At 42.7% G+C, this 20,555-nt stretch overlaps 1 non-coding gene across 1 annotated transcript; it reads right to left on the bottom strand.

The window, feature by feature from the left end:
- Positions 1-2,238: 2,238 nt before the first annotated feature.
- On the bottom strand, positions 2,239-2,312 carry Trnai-uau. The gene has a single exon. It is a non-coding gene; the product is annotated as a tRNA-Ile (tRNA).
- Between the last annotated feature and the right edge of the window lie 18,243 nt (positions 2,313-20,555).

The raw sequence follows: 20,555 nt of genomic DNA, 5'->3' as shown, positions 1-20,555 counted from the left end.
ATCAGTGATATGGGGCTGCGATTATCGGAAACGTGGGCGATTCCTTCCCTTGAACTTCATCTTTGTTCTGCCCATACCTGTCTGGGGGTTTGGGCTTGTATAGTCTTGTTGGTTTTAGTCAACTTTACATTCTCCCTGAGTACTGTTATCTTTAACAGTGGATAATGCGTTCAAACTCTGCTGCTAGTGAAGGAGATTTGTTTCATCCCAAGCAATACTTTGTTTATTAGTTTTCCCATGTTCAGGGGGTGTGCAGATTCCGCAGATATTTTTTCTCCATATGGACTATAGTGAGAAGTAGATAGCACTATTTCGAGGCATAAGGTGTCTGTGTCCTAGCCGCGAGATATCCTGACAGACACTACACTATATCTTACATTGTTTATATTAAATTGCTTTCCTCGTCTGTCTTTCTGTTTGGTACAAATTTTGCAACTCTACTTAAACTAACCCAATGAACATGACGCTTGAAATTTTAAGCATAGCTCAGAATTGGATGAAAGTTTTTGTTGTGGGTCAATTTGCTAGGAGTGGTTGTGGGAGGCGAAAAAGATTGCTAACACCTGAATCTCAGCTGCCCTGCAGAACCAGTATGTTGTGCAGATAGTATCACAATGTGTTCCAGGTGATACGTGAGCCGACAGGCATGGGTGAGTCGAGAAAAAGGGAAAAATCCGGAGTGTGACATCGGTTTCTTGTCTGTCTGTTTGGTACACATTTTGGAGTTGCTTTTAAACTAACATCCTGAAGAACAAGAGAAATGAAATTTTAAACATAACTTAAAACCAGACGATAATGGAAAATTAACTTGCTTTCTTGTCCGTTGTGTGATGGGGGGCTCTTCGTTTACTACTGCAATTTCCTGATGAGCTACAGACCTGAAATTTTCAGAATAGTTCGGAAGTGGACAACATATGATATTAACTGACTTTCTTGTCTGGTGTGTGGCGAAGGGTACTTTGTGTCACACTGCCGTTTTCCCCTTCTCCTGTGCAAGTCACGAATGATTTGTGGGGAAAACGATTATTGGTAAGCTTCTATGTGAGCCTGATTCCCTCTAATTTTTACGTTCACGTTATTTTTACGAGATATACATAGAAGGAATCAGTGTAATTGTTCAGTCAATTGAGGAGACACTAAGATAATCTGAATGTCTCTATTCGTTTGAAATATTTTGAGACGTACGGCAATAAAGAGCAAAAAATAGTTATTGAAGTAAAACAGAACTTTTAATATACAACTTGTTAAAATTGGCCTAAAAAGTATAAAATAATTTCTCCTAGCCCAATAATTTTTGTACGTCTGTAGAAAAATACAAACAAATTTTAATCACTTTTATAAGGGGCACCGAAAAAGACATGAAAGTTGAATTGATTAGAAAGCTGGACGTGGGAGTAGCACTGTGGCGGCGCGTATCAAAGGCCGTCGAAAGCTGACAACGAGAGTGAACGGAAGAACTGGCCACAAACGAACGGTGGAGTTCTCAGGGCGATGTGGTACGGTGTGCGCCAATTAATTGAGGGCTGAGACTACTCTTATGATCACGTGTGTTCCATTATGGTACCGGCACTTAGTCTCCACTCGGAGGCTGTGGAGAAAATCGCCTCTGACGTGTGTTTGCACAGTCTTCGCCACGCTTGCGTACCGTCGACAGCTACGACCATTTTTTCTGTGCAGGAGGCATGCCTTCGGTAGTAGTTGGTGAGCGTTCAAAAGAGTTAAGTATTTTTGTGAGCCAGTGTTCCCCTGAATCTTTCATTGAAATTTTTAACAAATTTGAAGATGCGGAACCTATTTATGCTGGAAAAAATTAGTTCCAACTTTGGCCACCAGGTGCAAATCTGGCGCTTAGCAGCATCTAGTCGACGTCTCCGATGCTCTTATTGAACAAACTGTGTAAGTGGCGGTAAATAATAAAGTCAGCATTACGCCTTTATCACTTGCTCGATCTTTACTACTCATGTCTCGTTCCTAATCAGGTAGGTATGAATATATATATATCTTTCTTGCATTCTCAGCCCCAAATTTGCACATGGTGACCAAAACTGGAACATATTTGCTTACAGAGTAAATTTATTCCGCCTTATTACATTACAATATTTACTAAGATGGTATCTGTTCTTTCGGACAGATGCCATCGGTGACGATACAGCTCGTTAGAATGAAATTACAATGAAATGAACACCCTTAGCTAGTTACAGGCGTTGACATACGTCAACGGTCACAGATGAAAATGTGTGCCCCGACCGGGACTCGAACCCAGGATCTCCTGCTTATATGGCAGACGCTCTATCCATCTGAGCCACCGAGGACACAGAGAGTAACGCGACTGCAGGGATTTATCTCTGACAGGCCTCCCGCAAAACCCACATTCTCAACGTATTGTCTCGCACTACATTCGTAGTGCCCCAGCCCATTATAATCATTACTCTCGGCGCGTTGCCGATTCCCGTAAGAGTTCGGGCACTGTTTGTGCATTTAGTAAATATATAGTTAAGGTTCACCGGCCACTTGACCATCTGCTTCTTCTGTGCGAATGCACAAACAGTGCCCGAACTCTTACGGGAATCGGCAACGCGCCGTGAGTAATGAGTATAATGGGCGGGGCCACTACGAATGTAGTGCAGGGCAATACGTTGAGAATGTGGGTTTCGCGGGAGGCGTGCCAGAGATAAAACCCTGCAGTCGCGCTGTTCTCTGTGTCCTCGGTGGCTCAGATGCAGTCTGCCGCCAGCAGTGCTGCGAGGCGGTCACGCGCCAGAGCGCTGCGGGCGAGGCGCGCACGGTGTGTTTGTGTTTACTTCGGCCGCTGTAAGTGCCGTTTTCCTTCTAGACCACCATGGCGCACAACTATCGGAAGAAGACATTACGTTTCAACTCTTGTTCCGACTTCGCCCGACCCAAGGCCCTGGAGGTAGAACGATTTATACGCGATGAAGTTAAAATACCACCAACGGATCTAATTGGTATCCACTTGTCCATAGTTAGCAGTACCGTCTACGTCAAAATGATCAACGATGCGGCGTGCGACAAGGTGCTTCAAGAGGCAAAACGTGGACTGCGCTTCTGTCATTCCGACGGCAACGTCGGACCCGTTACCGTCGATCACGCAGGTCTCGGCACACGGACGATAAGGATCTTCGAACTGCCGTTCGAACTACCTGCAGACGTCGTCATCGAGGCGCTCCGTCCCTATGGCAACGTTCTGGAACATGTTGCCGAACGATAGGTCCAATATCAGATCTATCCAGTTTTAAACGGTGTTAGACAGGTCCGCATCGAGTTGCAGAAACACGTGCCTTCCTATCTACGTATCGGAGGCTGCCGTGCCATTATAATGTACGACGGCCAACCTCGGACCTGTTCCGGTTGCGGGAAAGAAGGTCACCTACGGTCTGAATGCATTCAACGACGTGTCGCGCAGCTCCCGTTGTCGGAAGCGTCCGTCACACCCACGATGACCGCCCTACCGGTCACTTACGCAGCGGCTCTTGCCACGTCTACAGTTTCGACCAGTCCGTCGCCCGGTCCTTCCGATCGGCACATCCTACTGTCCCAGACACCAACGGACGGTGCAGACGTCCCACCTGACAACCTTGCCGCCGAACAGGCTCCCGCACCGGACGCTGAGGAGACCAGTACATCTTCACAACAACTGTTTGACAATTTCATTGTACTCACCGACGCCTTCGAACCAGGTCGACGCTCCTCCTTGCCGTCGTCCGACACTGAGGAACACGTGCGCAAACAACGCTCGCCACGTAGGCGCAAACGCCGTCGCCGTTCACCCACGGGCTCTCAGAGCGTTGCCACCCGCGACGAGGAAGACGACACCCAAGCAGCCGACATTTCCACGCAGAGGTCGGCGGACAACTTTCACGATGAACAAGACGTTTCGCAGGACGGGACCACTATGGAGGTCGCCACGCACAATGTAACGATCGGTGCGCCGGTTGAGACGCCTGTCTCCCCGCCGACAACTCCAGATCTCTCTCACCACGACGCAATTCCCATGGACATTGGACAGACCCACGGCACGGGAGCATGGGCCGACGACATTGAGGAAGGTACGCCCCCTCCTCCGGATGAGTTGCCTCCGCCGGACGAGGCTGCCTGTTAACATCAAAAGCGAGGCATTGCAGCTGATGGGACGGGACTTCCTGTCGGTGCCCTCCTCTTACTCCCCTTGGTGATGGTAGATGCGCGTCCACCACCACTGAAACAAACGTACCGGTTTGCCACACTGAACATCAACATGATCGGCACTGCACCCAAGCTGCAACTCCTATGTGACATGCTTCGGGCCTCTGACGTCGACGTCGCCCTTCTTCAGGAAGTACGCGTTGCCACACTACCACCAGTCTACGGCTACGACTCATACACGTCCACATGTGATCCATCAGGGCGTGGAGTGGCTTTCTACATACGCGAAGGAATCTCACTCACGGACCCGACAATCCTTCCCTGTGGAAGAGGCATGGCTGTTACCATCTTCGACACGCGCGTCATCAATATCTACGCTCCGTCTGGCTCCACGAACCGTCGGCAGCGGTCCACTTTCTTCGGACATGACGTGGCGCCCCTGTTTTCTGGACGCTATGATCGCCTTATCATGGGAGGCGATTTCAACTGTGTCCTCCATCCGCAGGACCAAGTGCCTGGTTATTCACCATGCCCGGCGCTGCTCACCTTAATCAAAGATTTTCATCTAGTGGACGTTTGGGAGAAAATTCATGGCAATACCTCCGGTTTTACCCATTATACAGCACATTCTGCGAGCAGACTGGACCGGTTTTATGTCTCTGCTCACCTCGGCAATGAAGTCGCCCAAGCTGAACGATGGCCCCTTGCATTTTCGGACCATTGCGCCGTCATTTGCTCCCTGGCTCTGCCACCTCAGTCAGTGTGGCGCAGCAGAGGTTACTGGAAGCTTAATACCTCCCTCCTTAATGATCCACACTGCCGACAATGTATTGCCAATACATGGGCGTCTTGCGAAAGACGTCTTCCGCAGTACACATCCACGTTCCATTGGTGGCTCAAATGTGCCAAACCTGCGATCAGAAAGGCCTTCATACAATGTGGCAAGGAAGCAGCAGCATGGCATCGAGACACCACAAATTTTCACTACGCCGTCCTCCGTGAGCTCGATGCGCTCCCTCCATCACCAGACACCCACAGGGAACGACAACGTACTAAAGCTCGTCTCCTCTCTTTTCAACGTGCACGACTGCATGGTGTCGTGGTGCGTTCCCGACGACAAGACCTCCTCCACGACGAAACCCCATCCACAATCCATGCCGCATCCGACCATAGTCGCCGACTTCAGCTTTTCGTCCCCAACATCACGACCTCCGATGGTGTTCACCACACAACACAGGCGGCAGTCGTGTCTACCTTTGCTGAACATTATCGCCAATTTTATGATGACGAACCGATGGCGACGCCCATTCCTGATGATCTCCGTCCTTCCCCTGATCGGACCCTCACCGTAGCGGAGTCAACGTCCATGATGTCTGCAATCACCGCAGAAGAGGTGGTAGATGCGATCAACAAAGGGGCCAAGAACAAATCACCCGGACCAGATGGTCTCCCAGTGGAGTTTTACCGGGCGTTCACCACGTTAATGCTTCCTCGCTGGACGGAAATGATTCAGGAACTCGTTACTCCGTCCTTCCCAATTCCACCTGAATTCGTCACTGGCATTCTTCTACCTCTGCCTAAGCCGAAGGGAGGGTCTCATGTCTCTGCATATCGCCCCCTTACACTCTTGAATGCAGACTATAAAATCTATGCACGCCTCTTAGCAGCGCGCATACGCACCGTCTTACCTACGGTCCTTTCACCTGAGCAGACTGCACGTGGTTGTGGGGCCACCTTACAAACAGCCCTAGGAGAATGCCGTGACCTCATTGCACTGGCGTCGGTTTGTCGCCTTCGTGCAGCACTGGTATCCGTCGATTTCACGAGTGCCTTTGATCGCGTTCGACACCCATTCCTCCTCATGGTGGCGACACGTATGGGGTTCCCATTGCTTTTTGTCGATGCCATTCGCCGTTTACTACTTCCCGCGGTCTCGATGGTACAAGTCAATGGGAGGCTTGTAGGACCGATTCCTATACGGCGCTCTGTGCGTCAAGGATGCCCTATGTCTACTTTACTATATGCCATTGCACTTGAGCCCCTCATCACTGGACTTACCTCTAGACTGCAGGGCCTCACTTTGCGTGACCACACCTTTCACTGTAGGGCTTATGCGGACGATCTCCTCTTTCTCACCTGCTCCTCCACGGAACTCAATGACGCCATCCAATGGATCCACCAGTATGGACGTCTTTCTGGTAGTATTCTTAATGTCCATAGGTCGACTATGATGCACATTGGGCGCGGCCTCCCGGCTATGGTGCCGACCCCACTCCCAGTCAGTGCCACCCTTCGTTACTTGGGTATCGAATTTACGAGCTCCACACACCGCACAGTGGCCCTGGCTTACCGGCGGCTTTTGCAGTCGATTCGGCACCATGTCCGCGGTCAAGTGCACCGTAACTTAAACCAACTCCAACGTGTGTCCTATGTCAACATCTATGTCGCCCCTAAACTGGTACACGTCGCTCCCAATGCCGTTACTCCTTGGCCGCCGCATCCAATCAGCCTTTGGATATTTCGTGTCAGCAGGGGCACTTTTCAAAGTCCGCTACAACACTCTAACACTGCCTCCTGCAAAAGGTGGCCTCGGACTCATCAACGTGTGGGCACGCTCTTCTGCACTCTTTGTCCACACTCTGTTGCGGCACTGGCAGGGGCCGGTCCCGTCCTTAACACGCAGTCTCTTAGATATCCTCCGACCAGCTTCTCTCGATCCACCGATCAATGTGACACCTATTTCTCCATTATTGTACTACGTCACCAGTTGTTTCATAGAACTCAGCTACGTTCGGGCCGATCTTCCAGCCAACCGTCCTCCCCGTACAAAAGATTATTATCGTTTGTTTATGCTGTCCAACCCTTGCGACCCCATGGTGCTACAGCATCCTGACATTAACTGGCGCACGGTTTGGGGGTGTGTGCATGCACCCTTTCTACCGTCTTCTGTGTCTGCACTCTGGTATGTTTTAGTCTATGGAAAATTCCCGACTAATAGTCGACTTTATCGCATAGGACTGGCCACCTCCCCACTCTGCCCTGACTGTCAGCTCGAAGACACCGTCGAGCACCGTCTTACGTGCCCCCTGAAACAAAACGTATGGCTCCTCATCCAACGAATCGTGGGCTTTTACCTCCATGCCCCGCCAACGACAGTAACCCCGGATTTCCTGTTGTTGCCCCAGACATTTCACTACCCTCTTGCTAAGCACCATACCCTAATATGGTTTCGAGGACAAGCTTTAGAATATCTCTTTCAGAGTGGTCCGCATACAGTCCTTGACTTCTGGTACAAAGTTGTGACCGCGCATAGCAACCTCACCCGTAACTCATCTTACCGACAAACTTTTGCCGATTATCTCCGCAGCGTCTTCCTTGACCCCCCTCAAAGTTGGGGTGTACCATGCCTACATGTCACATGATGCAACACCCTTATCCACGTTCACATGCATCGACCAAAAACAAACACTTTTTTTTTTTAAAAAAAGGAAGAAGACAGAATGTTATATTTTGTTGTATTTAATGTTTTTCTTTTTTAATATTTTGTTTTGTTTAACTAACAGTCATTTGTATATTTTTAAATGGTACCTTGAAGAACTCTTGCATAGTGAATATATATGTACTTTTCGTTTGTTCAATACAAATTTTTAAACAAAAACAAAAAAAGAGAACAAAAAAAGAGAACAAAAAAAAGGAAAACAGGATATGTTCTATTTTGTTGTATTTAATGTTATTCTAATAATTTGTTTACCTAACACTCATTTGTATATGTTTAACTGGTACCTTGAAGAACTTTTGCTTTGTGTGTATATATATGTACTCTCCGTTTGTTCAATTAAAAAAAAAGTGGTCAGCGTGGCAAAAAAAAAAAAAAAGATGGATAGAGCGTCTACCATGTGAGCAGGAGATCCCGGATTCGAGTCCCGGTTGGGGTACACATTTTCATCTGTCCCCGTTGACGTATGTCAACGCCTGTAAGCAGCTAAGAGTGTTCATTTCATTGTAATTTCATTACAATATTTACTACATTTCGCTGCCACAGAATAATTATTGCCGACACTGGACCTCTCTGATTAGCTGCACTTTAATTGTAACCAGCAATGAATTCCCATTATTGGCGATTATATTTATATTTATAAAAAGGAAATACTAAGTAAAATCTTGAGGTACGTTCTTGCAGATGTTCATCCTACGTTTTAACAAAATTCCATAAAAGCAACTACTGACTTTTGTTGCTCCTAATGCTTGTTCAACAGCACATCATTACTGAAATAACAAAGAGCAGTTACTTAGGCAATACGTTAATTAAAACTTTGACAACTGATGTATTACGTTTTCCATACGAGTTCCAATTGTTATACTGTGTATAATCTACCTTGTGGTTTATATAGCGCGCTGTAAAATGTATCTGTGTTGTTATCCTGCTGTATTCAGCTTTACTAACCCGCAAGCTGCGTGAGTGTCATTGGCTATGAGAGCAAAACTACAAGGTACTGTGCTGTACACCTAGGATCTGTAGTTTTTACTGAGACGCAAGTTTCTCTACGTGTTTCTTTATTTTTTTCTTCACACTTATGTTACATATGTTATTAATGTTACCTGACGTGAGTAAATTGTATGCAGGGTAACACAGAATAACGGGAATGTTTGAAATGAGTAATAGCAGCCATGGGGAGGTGGCAGCACTGTGGGTTCGTGACAGATAGCGTGTAAACAGTCCGCCATTTCAGTCATCATGGATCAGCTGAACGGAAAACAGCGTGCGTTAGCCATAAAAATGTTTTATAAAAACAATGATAGTTTGGTAGCGGCGCAGAGGGTGTTTCGACGTTTTTATAATTTAGGACGTCATGATGCTGGATTAATAACTCTGAAGAGACTGGATCTGCTCTCAAGAAGAAACCAACAGGACGACCAATAAGTGTGCGCTCTCTAGTAAACATTGATGTTGTACGCTAATCTGTTTTACGGAGCCCACGGAATTCAATTCGTAAGCAAGCAGCAGTGTGTGGAATTCCTAGGAGAGTGTTCGCAGAATTATTCATCTTGATTTAAAATTTCATCCGTACAAACTAAAGATGGTGCAACAATTGAAGGACAACGATTGCCGGTTACGATTAGAATTCTATCAACAAATGGTAACAAAAATAAACAATAAGATGAATTTCTAAACACGCTGTGGATGTCAGATGAGACACATTTTCATCTCAAAGGTTATGTGAATAAACAGAACTACCGTTACTGGGCAAACACAAATCCTAATGACGTTCATGAGCGCCCTTCACACTCTAGTAAAGTGACAGTATGGTGCGGCGTTTCATCACATGGGATTAACGGACCACATTTTTTCGCAAATAAACAGGGAAACAGAATAACTGTCAATGCCGACAGTTACGTGGAGATTTTTACGAACGAACTTTCGTTACATCTGATTAGATCAACTTTCTAAAACATTCAAGAAGCCTGGTTTCAACAGGACGGAGCGACATTATACACTGCACGGCAGTCGATGCCATATGTGCGAGAACTGTTTGGCAACCGTGTGATCTCACAATTCGGTAACATTCCCTCGCCCCCTAGATCGCCAGATTTATCCGTTTATGATTTTTTCTTGTGGGGTTACCTCAAGAGTAAGGTCTACACGACTCGACCATGAACCCTGTATGAGTTAAAACAGAGAATTCGGAATGCAATTCACAGGATCCCAGCTGAAATGTTGAAGCGGTCAATGAGGAATCTCAATAGCAGATTTCACGAGTGCATTGGTACAGCAGGACGCCATCTAAAGGACGTAATTTTTGAAAAATAATAAATGCCATCAATGTTTCGGAAATGGCAAAGTTGTAAGGTTTCCGTTACTATGAATGCATCTTTCCTTCACCGCTTCTAATTTTAATGGATTGTGGAAGTGTTCCAATTTTTCTGTGTCATCCTATATATGTGAAATTTAGTACATGAATATTTTATGTTATTTGGGTGCTATGCTTAGAGAGAAATAATTATGTGTCAATTCAGCGAAGAGGAAAAAAAAACAATTGAAAGGAAGGACGGATGGGGACTACGGAGGTATGCTAAGAGACGGTGTGCGAGTTTTTTGTGAAGGGCAATTTGAAAGTATGTAAGCTCAATTGTTTTGCGTCAAGGATGTGTGAGGAGAGCTCGTGTTACATAAGATTTGATAATTATCTTCTGAAAGAAGCAGACTGAGTTAACTGACTGTATAAGACGTGTGAACAGGATACAGAGCAGATGGGGTGAAATTCATGTCCGTATTTTCTTGTCTTAGCTGTTGTGCACGTGCGAGAATAGCAGGCGGTGATATTTGTAAGCGCATAGCACGTCGTGTTCAGTGAAGGACTTGTGTAATAAACGATCACCCCTCAGTAAGAATAAATAAAATCAGGTGTGTAATAATTCATATAACTGAAAATATCAGCTGCGCCCAAATATTTCATCTTGAGCTTCTTGAAAGTATTCCTATAGAACTGTGAACTTCCAAGTAGTAACACAGAATTCTAACGAAACAAATATAAGCACATTGCTGATAGCGACGTGGATACAGCAGAGAGAACGAAGTCAGAGATCTCAGTGTCACTCACATTACTTCATCAGGCAAGCCAGGTATCCTTCCATACATCTTTCGTCAACGATGAACATTGACAGTAGAAACGAACAACATAAAAATTGTCACGTGTACAGTCAAAGTGCAGGAAAAATTCATATTGAAAACTAATGTCTAATGTATAATTTAAAGAGTTACTTCTCTTAGTTAGTGAAATAAATTTGCGTATGTATAAGAATTCTCTGATGTGAACTTACGTGAACCGTTTTCATTATTTATTTCCGCAGAGCGTATGTGTTTGAAAGGCGATAATTTGTACGCTCTCTGCGATACATTCAATCGTTATACTCACTGCTACGAAAGTTGTTACCCTCTAACAGCTGAAGCGACACTAGCGCACATGGTTGAGGGGAAGCCTGACGTCTACTAAAGCCATTGGTTCCGTAAGAGACGTCTGTTTTTATTTCTTTTTGAGCGTAATTTAGGAAAATATTTTTCGTCACAAACGAAAGTAAAATACCAAAGTGCATGAATGATCATTATTTCACGCATCAGAAGCTTATCCATACACTTTCACGTGTAAGAAGAATCGACACATCATTTGATGTTTTGTTGTCATCAGTACACCAACCCGGAATAGGCCGCCATTTGGATCTCTGGGAGGGACTATTAAGGGAGAGGTCACTATCAAGGGAGAGGTCACCGTGGGGAAAAGATTCAATAACCATCGAGAGGATAACGTTCTACGAGTCGGGGCGTGGAATGTCAGGAGCTTGAACGTGATAGGGAAGCTAGAAAATCTGAAAAGATAAGTGCAAAGGCTCAAGCCAGATATAGTAGGGGTCAGTGAAATGAAGTGGAAAGAACACAAGGATTTCTGTTCAGATGAGTATACGGTAATATCAACAGCAGCAGAAAACGGTATAATTGGAGTAGGATTTGTTACGAATAGTACGGTAGGGCTGTGGGTTACTGTGGACAATTCACTACTAGCGTTGTTCTTATCAGAACCGACAACAAACCAACAGAGACAACGATATGTCAGGTATACATTCCGACGTCGCAAGCAGAAGATGAAGAGATAGAGAAAGTATACGAGGATACTGAAAGGTTAATACAGCACGTAATGAGAGGTAAAGGGAGATGAAAATCTAATAGCGATGGGAGACTGGACTGCAGTTGCAGGGGAAAGAGCAGAAGAAAAGGGTACAGGAGGGTATGAGCTTGGGATAGGGAAAGAGAGAGGAGAAAAACGAATTGCGTTCTGTAACAAATTTCAGCTGTTAATAGCGAATACTCTATTCAAGAATCACAAGAGGACTAGGTGTACCTAGAAAAGGCCGTGTGATAGGGGAAGATTTCAGTTAGATTACATCATGGTCAGACAGAGATTCCGAAATCACATATTGGATTGTAAGGCTTACCCAGGAGCAGAAATAGACTCAGATCACAATGTAGTAGTGATGAAGAGCAGGCTGAAGTTTAAAAGATTAGTCAGGAAGAATCAATATGTGAAGACATGGGATACAGAAGTACTAAGGGATGATGGGATGCGCTTGAAGTTATCTAAGGCTATAGCTGCAGCAGTAAGGAATAGCTCAGTAGGCAGTACAGTTGAACATGAATGGACATATCTAAAAAGGGAAATGACATAAGTTGGAAGAAAAACATAGGTACAAGAAGGTAACTGCGAAGAATCCACGGGTAACAGAAAGAAATACTTCAATTGATCGATGACAAAAGGAAATAAATAAACGCCCAGGGAAATTCGGAAATACAAGTCACGGAGGGATGAAATAAACATGAAGTGCAGGGAAGCTAAGTCGAAATGGCTCAATGAAAAATGTGAAGAAATCGAAAAAGAAATGACTGTCGGAATTACTGGCTCAGCATTTAGGAAAGTCAAGACAATCTTCGGTGAAATTGAAAGTAAGTGTGGTAACATTAACAGAGCAATGGGAATTCCGCTGTTAAGTGCAGAGGAGAGAGCAGACAGCGGAAAGGCCTCTATGATGGGGAAGACTTGTCTGATATGACAGAAGAAAAAACAGAAGCCGATTTAGGAGAGACGGGGGAGCCAATATTAGAATCAGAATTGAAGAGAGCTTTGGCGTACTTAATATTAAATAAGGCAGAAGGGATAGATAACATTCCATTAGAATCCCATAAATCACCGTGGGAAGTGGCAACAAAACCACTGTTCACATTGGTGTGTTGAATGTATGAGTCTGGCGACATTATCCACACAATTCCGAAGACTGCAAAGGCTGACAAGTGTGAGAATTGTCGTACAATCAGCTTGACAGCTCATGCATTCAAGTTGCTCACAAGAATAATACACAGAAGAATGGAAAAGAAAATCGAGGATGTGTTAGATGACGGTCAGTTTGGCTTTAAGAAAAGTAAAGGTACCAGAGAGGCAATTCTGACCATATGGTTACTAATGGAAGCAAGAGTAAAGAAAAACCAAGACACGTTCATAGGATTTGTCGACCTCGAAAAAGCGTTCGACAATGTATAATGGTGCAAGATGTTCGAAATTCTGAGAAAAATATGGGTAAGTTGCAGGGAAAGACGGATAATATACAATACGTACAAGCACCAAATGGGAACAATAAGACTGGAAGACCAAGAACGATGTGCTCGGATTGAAAAGGATGTAAGACAAGTATGTAGTCTTACGACCCTACTGTTCAACCTATACATCGAAGAAGCACTGACAGAAATGAAAGTAATCTGCAAGAGTGGAATTAAAATTCAAGGATGAAGGGCTGAAAGGATGTCAGTGATAAGATTTGCTGATGATATAGCTATCTTCAGTCAAAATGAAGAAGAATTACAGATGTGTTGACTCGAATGAACAGATTAATGAGTATAAAGTTTGACTTGGCTGTAAATCGAAGAAGGTGAAAGCAATCACAAGTAGCAGAAATCAGAACACCGAAAAGGTCAACATCAGAAGGGGGGGGGGGGTCACAAAGTAGACCAAGTTAAGGAAAATAGCTCATGACAGACGGAGCAAGGAGGACATCAAAAGCAGAGCAGCAGTGGCAAAAAGGGCATTCCAGGCCAAGAGTAGTCTACTAGTATCAAACATACTCCTTAATTTGCGGAAGACATTTCTGAGAATGTACGTTTGGAGCAGAGCATAGTATGGCAGTGAAACATGGACTATGGGAAAACCGAAACAGAAGAGAATCGAAGCATTTGAGATGTGGTGCTGTAGTCGAATGCTGAAATTAAGTGGACTGATAATGTAAGGAATGAGGAGGTTCTGCGCAGAATCGGATAAAAACACGCCATTGCCTAAAATACAGCTTCCGTCTTATTTTCAGTTAAAGGTAGAAACGTGATTCAGACTTCGTTATAACACACAGTTTACAATAAAGTAAGTATTATACCAATCATTCGGTCATTCCCAAAAGTAAGGACGAGAATCGTTTATAACGCCTGTACAGCAAATACAAAACTAGGAACAAAAATAAATGAAATACGGACCTAAAAAATGAGCAGCTCAACTGACTCAGCTCGATCTCTTTTTAAAAATCTAGATTTAGTTTTTTTAAAAAGGATTGTCGTTTCTCACATAGTTCCATTGGCATTTGTTGTTTTCGTTCTTATAACTATAACCAGTTACCCTGCCACTTAATAATTTTGCACGGAGTTTATTGATTTGCAGACTCTTACGATGCACTCGATATTACAATAAACAAATAATTTTATTTCATCTAATTGCTCCGTATTCAAAAGACATAAGTGTTGAAGCTCTTAGATTTATGGCTCTGGGTCAGCAACAGTTGTAGAACTGTCCTTTTTCTGTATCGGGAAACATTTTTATAGCTTTTGACATTTTATTATCTCACCTGTGTGCCTGTTTTCTCTACAGCGACAGTTGGTTCGGCTTATTTGGTGCCTTCAAGAATGCAGGTCTACTTATTTATTTTTTTATTTTCCTCACTGATAAACTGACATGGCTCAAAGTATAACGGACAGAACCCTACATTATCGAGTAGCTAAACGATATATTTCTGTGAAAGGTCGTCTCTCCTACTATTTACTAGCTATTCTTTCTCCTAAAAAAAGACGTTAATCCCTACTAAACATACGTAGGTTGCAAGAGAATCATAAACAAACACTCCTGTAGTTCGATGCTTCATGACTTTCATTTCTCATTGTTGTTAGTAAACTTAAACAATGACAAATGTGATGTTATCTTTCTTACTGCTGTAATTTATTTTGCTACAGACTCTGCATTATGTAAAAACTATTGTAGAGATCAATACAAACGATACTCTTCACGTTGCTCGGATATCGTACTCAATGCTGTGGTTGACTGGGCGCTGGGCGCGCTGCTGTCGTAATGTGTAGGAAACCGAAGTGGGGGTGTTGTGACTGTATTCGGTGCACTATAAATTGCATGTAACCTTGTAGCTGGCACTATATTACAGAAATAAATATTTCGAACCAGCAATCAACCCATTAGTGACGTGTAACAGTATAATTTAACTACCGGGAACTATTTTGTATTATGATGATTTTACCGCTGTCGATGTTGCATATTCTGCTGTGTTTTGAATACAGCTCCGACGCCGAGTTAGAGATAAGTAGTTGGAAGACAAACGTGATAACAACGAAATGTAATTGGAGAAAACTACAGTTATACTATTAGCAAATTATCGTTATTGTTGACGAAAGCAGTTATGTCAAATGATGTAGAAAACATCTTCTCTGTGCCTTTCAGTGTCATTTTCCATGTTTCTATTACCTCGCAGTTCACAGCTATTTGTTCGTTTTGGGATGGATTAATGGTACATCATAATGACGGCGCTGAAGTTAAATGGAACCTACGTATTGTCACTGCACTACAATCCACTCAGTACTAATTACTTTGGCAAATTACTGACGTAACATGTTTTAAGGCTTTAGCCGTTGTTTATTAGAATTTTCTAGCTATTTAGAAGGTCTTTGCCGGTTTATTTTATGACTGAGTGGAGTGGAGCTGCATTTTCCAGGGCTGCACTTTAAACGTAATGATTTATGTCTCCAGAAAGTCTCAACAGATGAGCCTGCAATAAAGTTAGGAGAGATAAAAATACAGCAATGCTCTCGCCACATATGTGAAATCTGATTTCGTGACTGAGTTTCGTTAGGTGAAGCGATAAGCCAAACCTTGGGATACCTTGCCCTTGAGATCTGGTCTGTTCATCTGGAGTCAGCATTTCGACTTTATGAGGTCAACTGCCTTGGCAGTTGATTTTATGTATGAGCAGGACATGTGGTGCCATAATCTTGCCTACCAGAGGTGGTAGTAGCAGATGCTCCATGCACTGGACCTTGTTTATCACATTAAATTTAGACTGTACTACATAACGCTGCGAAAATAAAGTCGTTTCAAGGACAATGTAAACCCGTTACATCATACCTCGTACCTAAGTATAACGAGACAATATCGAGGAAGTAGCAAACTGCTCAAGTTAAATTCTATAAATACTGCTGAAAGAGTATACTGGGGAAAATTGTGTTAGAATGAAACGTTAGTGAATAGTTGATGGCAAAGGGCAGCTTCTACATATGAATTAATGATTCTCAATTTATTTGTTTAAGTCGACAGTCAAATTAATGTGTTCAATAACTCACATAATAAAGTTATTGCAAATGTCGACAGCATAACACAATGTTTAATTAGAACTGCACTGTTCCTCTATTATGTAGGATTTCCAGTCATACTATAAACTCGGTGTTCCTTGTATATGTATTATAAAGCGGCATATTTCGCGTGTATATCTTTTACAAGGCACTGTGAATTTTCTGACAAACCTTTTTGATATAAAATATTATAATACCCTATCTTTCACAAGAAAAGTGTTAATCATACCGATCGGGTTTCATTGCATAGGGGGTATTGTAGCATCTTGTGTGACGAAACGAATGAGTGGTACCTACATCTGTATGCCTGGAGTTCAATACTCATTGGTTTTAGGAATTTGTATTTGTTTTAAGTTTACGCTGAACTGGGTATGTCAGGGGGAAGGTACGGACAAACTACATCCAACACACAATGGCAAAAAATTACCTATCTTCAGTTCAGCCTTCGAATTCGTGGCACCTTTACGTTCTTTTGTACAGCTCTGTGGGAAACTTCTATTTAACTCGAAGAAGTAATTATTCTCATTTGATTCTGCGATGGTGTAACTGCGACACTGGGTATAAAGAAATGTTACAAAAAGACAATAAACTGAAATTTTCGTCTTTTCATAACGTTAATGGTGGCTGTCAAAAACGTTGTTCTCAGGCAGTGAGTGTAACTCAGTATCTTCAGAATAATAACGAACATCGTAAAATTATCTTGCTCTTGACGTTTCGCTGCAGATGCTGTTTCCTGGAAGTTTGTTAAGTGATTACAGGTCAGAAAACTGCGTGGTTCTCAACAATGGTATAAAGACAATTATCGTTTCAGTTGTGCTATTTATTACGTCACTGAATGCTCATCAAAATCTTATATCGTACTGGACGGCGCTATTTACCCTCTTTCAGTAGGGTCTGTTTATATACCTTTTAATAACAATCAATTTCTCGTTATATACAGCAAACTCGCCAATTACAGTTACAGAGCTATCGGCAATTACGAAAAATAGCGTCTCCCGACAGTTACAGATGAAATGCACGCAATGTGATACAAACTTAACCACAATTCTTCTGTTTTTAGGGAAATACCACCGAAATGCTTTGAATAAACAGTGATGAATACATTTTTGTTAACTACACAGAAACTACTCCCTTCCAAACCTTCTTAACATGTTTCTGGTTTCAAATTCATATACATTATTGTTTTTGGTGTAATTTCAGTAACTGTTTTGTAGTCCTAATAATCGCTTTGTTTACATTGTCAGTCAGATTTCGTTTTATGATTTTCAGGAATTACTATGTAATTAAGTGTTGTTAAGATTATCAATTGCAGAGTTAGCTAACAGTGCGTTAATTGAGTTCTTATGGGTTTGAAACATCACAAAATCAGTATGGCTACGAGGTCTTTCGCGACGTATTTCTTGAATAAAAATCTCTCGGTGTACATGCCGCGTCAATTCGGGATAAAAATTCAAGCTTTCGACCACTACCTCCACGGTCGTTGTCAGGGCTAAAACTGACTGTCGTAAACTAGCGAGGCTCCTACGTTTATATGCAAAGGACGGCTTCTGATTAGCTGAAATACGTCATAGCAACAGTGATATGACGCGTAGTGAAGTGGTGTCCTCTACTTCCATAGATACAGTTCCTATCCCGCGTTGCTTGCAGCGTCATTCCTTGAATCAGGAGGTGAAGTGCGGGAAGTTTTCCTCTGCGATTTTTCTTTATCCAGTGCCCTCTTCCAGGTGTTGCTAAGTGCATAGCCATTGTCTCTGCTAAAGTTATCATCGCTAAGTCTAATATCAGAAGCCGTCCTTTGCATATAAAAGTGGGAGCCTTGCTAGTTTACGACAGTCAGTTTTAGCCCTGACGACGACCATGGAGGTAGTGGTCGAAGAATTGGAGTTTTATCCTGAATTGACGTGGCATGTACACCGAGAGATTTTCTCCATAAAATCAGTATTTTGGCGTTTCTTTCATTATTTGAGTGTTTGTAAAGGAAAAGTTCTAATTGTAACCAAAAAAGTTGATTTTATATATTTCTAGCAATTGGTGGATGTAATATTGACGAGTACTTTGATATGATGTTACTGGAAATTACATTTCAGTGTTCGAAAGGGGAAATTACCTATATGGCTCTTACCTAATGGTATAAAAGTTAATTAAGCACCCTGAATTAGCTTTAGTGTCATGTAAAAGATAAGCCAAATTAGTTCTCGAAATCATATGAAGAACGAGTTGTTACATTTCAGTGCTCCCCCAAAAGTGTTGGACAAAACTTTTGCAGACAATACAATATGTCAGCATATATATATATATATATATATATATATATATATATATATATGACATTAAATCCTATACGAAAAGCATATCAGCCCATGTCAAAAGGTTATAAACCAACAAAATCTTTTCAGATTTCTCTTACATACTACAAAGTTAGTGTTTTTTCTTGATTTGGCTCATTTTTACAATAGTCTTTGTACAAAGCAGACAAATTCAACATAACTCCTAACTTTAATTTGAGGCAGGCAACCACAATTCATCTCCCAATTTCTTTTCACTTCAAACATAATGGATAATGATAGTTTTACAAATTTCTCTGCATGTATAGTCAGTTTACAGTTTTCCATGTCCCTCTGGTTACTCTAATCTTAGTCTAACAATCATCAGTATTTTCTCATTGCTAAAGGCATGTCTAGTCAGCTATTATACTTACACATCATAAGTTATTTACATTGAAACACATATTCTCATTCTGCTTAGAAAATAAAAATTTGGCATTCTTTTGTATTATGTGGACCATCTCAAGTAAAATATTGTATTTCTTTCTCCCATATGTAACAAGTCAACAGTAGAGGATGTTTCAAACTGAATGATTCCAACATGTGTAAGTAAACATAAAATAAACAAAAATGCCCTCTCTCAGTATTATCACATTAACAGTACATCATTTTTATTTAAAAGAGAAGTTGAGGAGTGCCAGGGTGGAGAAGAGTTTGAATCTCTTTATTTCAGACGAATTTTGCAGGAAAACGAGACACGCACTCGACCCTCTCCTAATCTACCAGCTAATTAATTATGCGCACAATGGTAACAGAAGGAAATGGCGGTGGACCCTGCTAGTTGGTAAAATAAGGAGCGCATACTCACAATAATTGAATAAAAATCGTAATCTACTCAGATAAAAAAGAGAACTATATCATAATAAACAACAGGAAATGGGGTTCTGCATACATCTACGAAATTATATGCAGATTGAATATTACAACGAGATTTATTATACAACAGAACATAAAGGCACATGATTATCGACACAAACAGTAGGTTAAACGATAGGGTGTACTGAACTGAGAATAAGAGTTGCCTCGAGAACAAAGTGCTCCTATTCTCTGTGATGCAATAGCTTGACGATAATGACTGGAGGTCCTAATCCATAAAATATTACTCTCCCCACTACATCGCGATTAGTAGTGAGAGTTCAAAGGGGATCACATGGAGAAACAAGCAAGGTGGAGATGTAGCAAAGAGAGCGCGCATGCTATTGAGGGCTTCAGTATACAAATGATAGGTCCTACAGTGCCAAAGCCGCAAAATACTTTAACAATGCTGAAAGCTGTTGCAGGTCGTCGGTAGGTAGCGTTCTGTTGATGTAGGCGCCGGCTTCTGCTGTGCAGCAGCTCTATTTCAACCCCTGGCCTCGAAGGCTGTCCGAGAATTCTAAGTTCCGCCGAAAAAGTGCGACTAAGTCGCAAGACCGACCGATTATCATGAAGATCAGATCCTGAATCCCTTGCGCCGGCGCAACGCAAGAGCGAAGCCAACATTGCTCAACTCCCTACTCTCCTCGAAAAACAGCGAATCAACATTAAATGTTGATTCCAAAATTCCCGCACACTGTCTCAGAACATCATTTGCGCCAATAACGACCGTTCCCTCCAATTTCGAGCGGGGATTTATGACGTCAACTAGCCTCAGTTTAAGTTGATCAATTATGCCTCTGCTATTCAGCTGAGGGCACTGAACTTGCAATTTGACTGGCTACAAAAACAACATGCCTAGACCACCAGGCATCCAGCGCCAGACAGTTGCATCCAGGAGGGCACAGTCCACAAGTATTCTCAGAATCAAGAGGGCAATGCAGTCTGTCGGTGCCAGGAGTATTCGTTCCAGTCGTGCCGGAAAGGTAAACACATAAGCTGCGGCGACACTCAGACATCTCGCA

The sequence above is a fragment of the Schistocerca piceifrons genome, chromosome 1 (assembly GCF_021461385.2).
Source record: "Schistocerca piceifrons isolate TAMUIC-IGC-003096 chromosome 1, iqSchPice1.1, whole genome shotgun sequence".
Classification (NCBI taxonomy): Eukaryota; Metazoa; Arthropoda; class Insecta; order Orthoptera; family Acrididae; genus Schistocerca; species Schistocerca piceifrons.
This window is presented reverse-complemented; position numbering and strand designations above follow the sequence as displayed.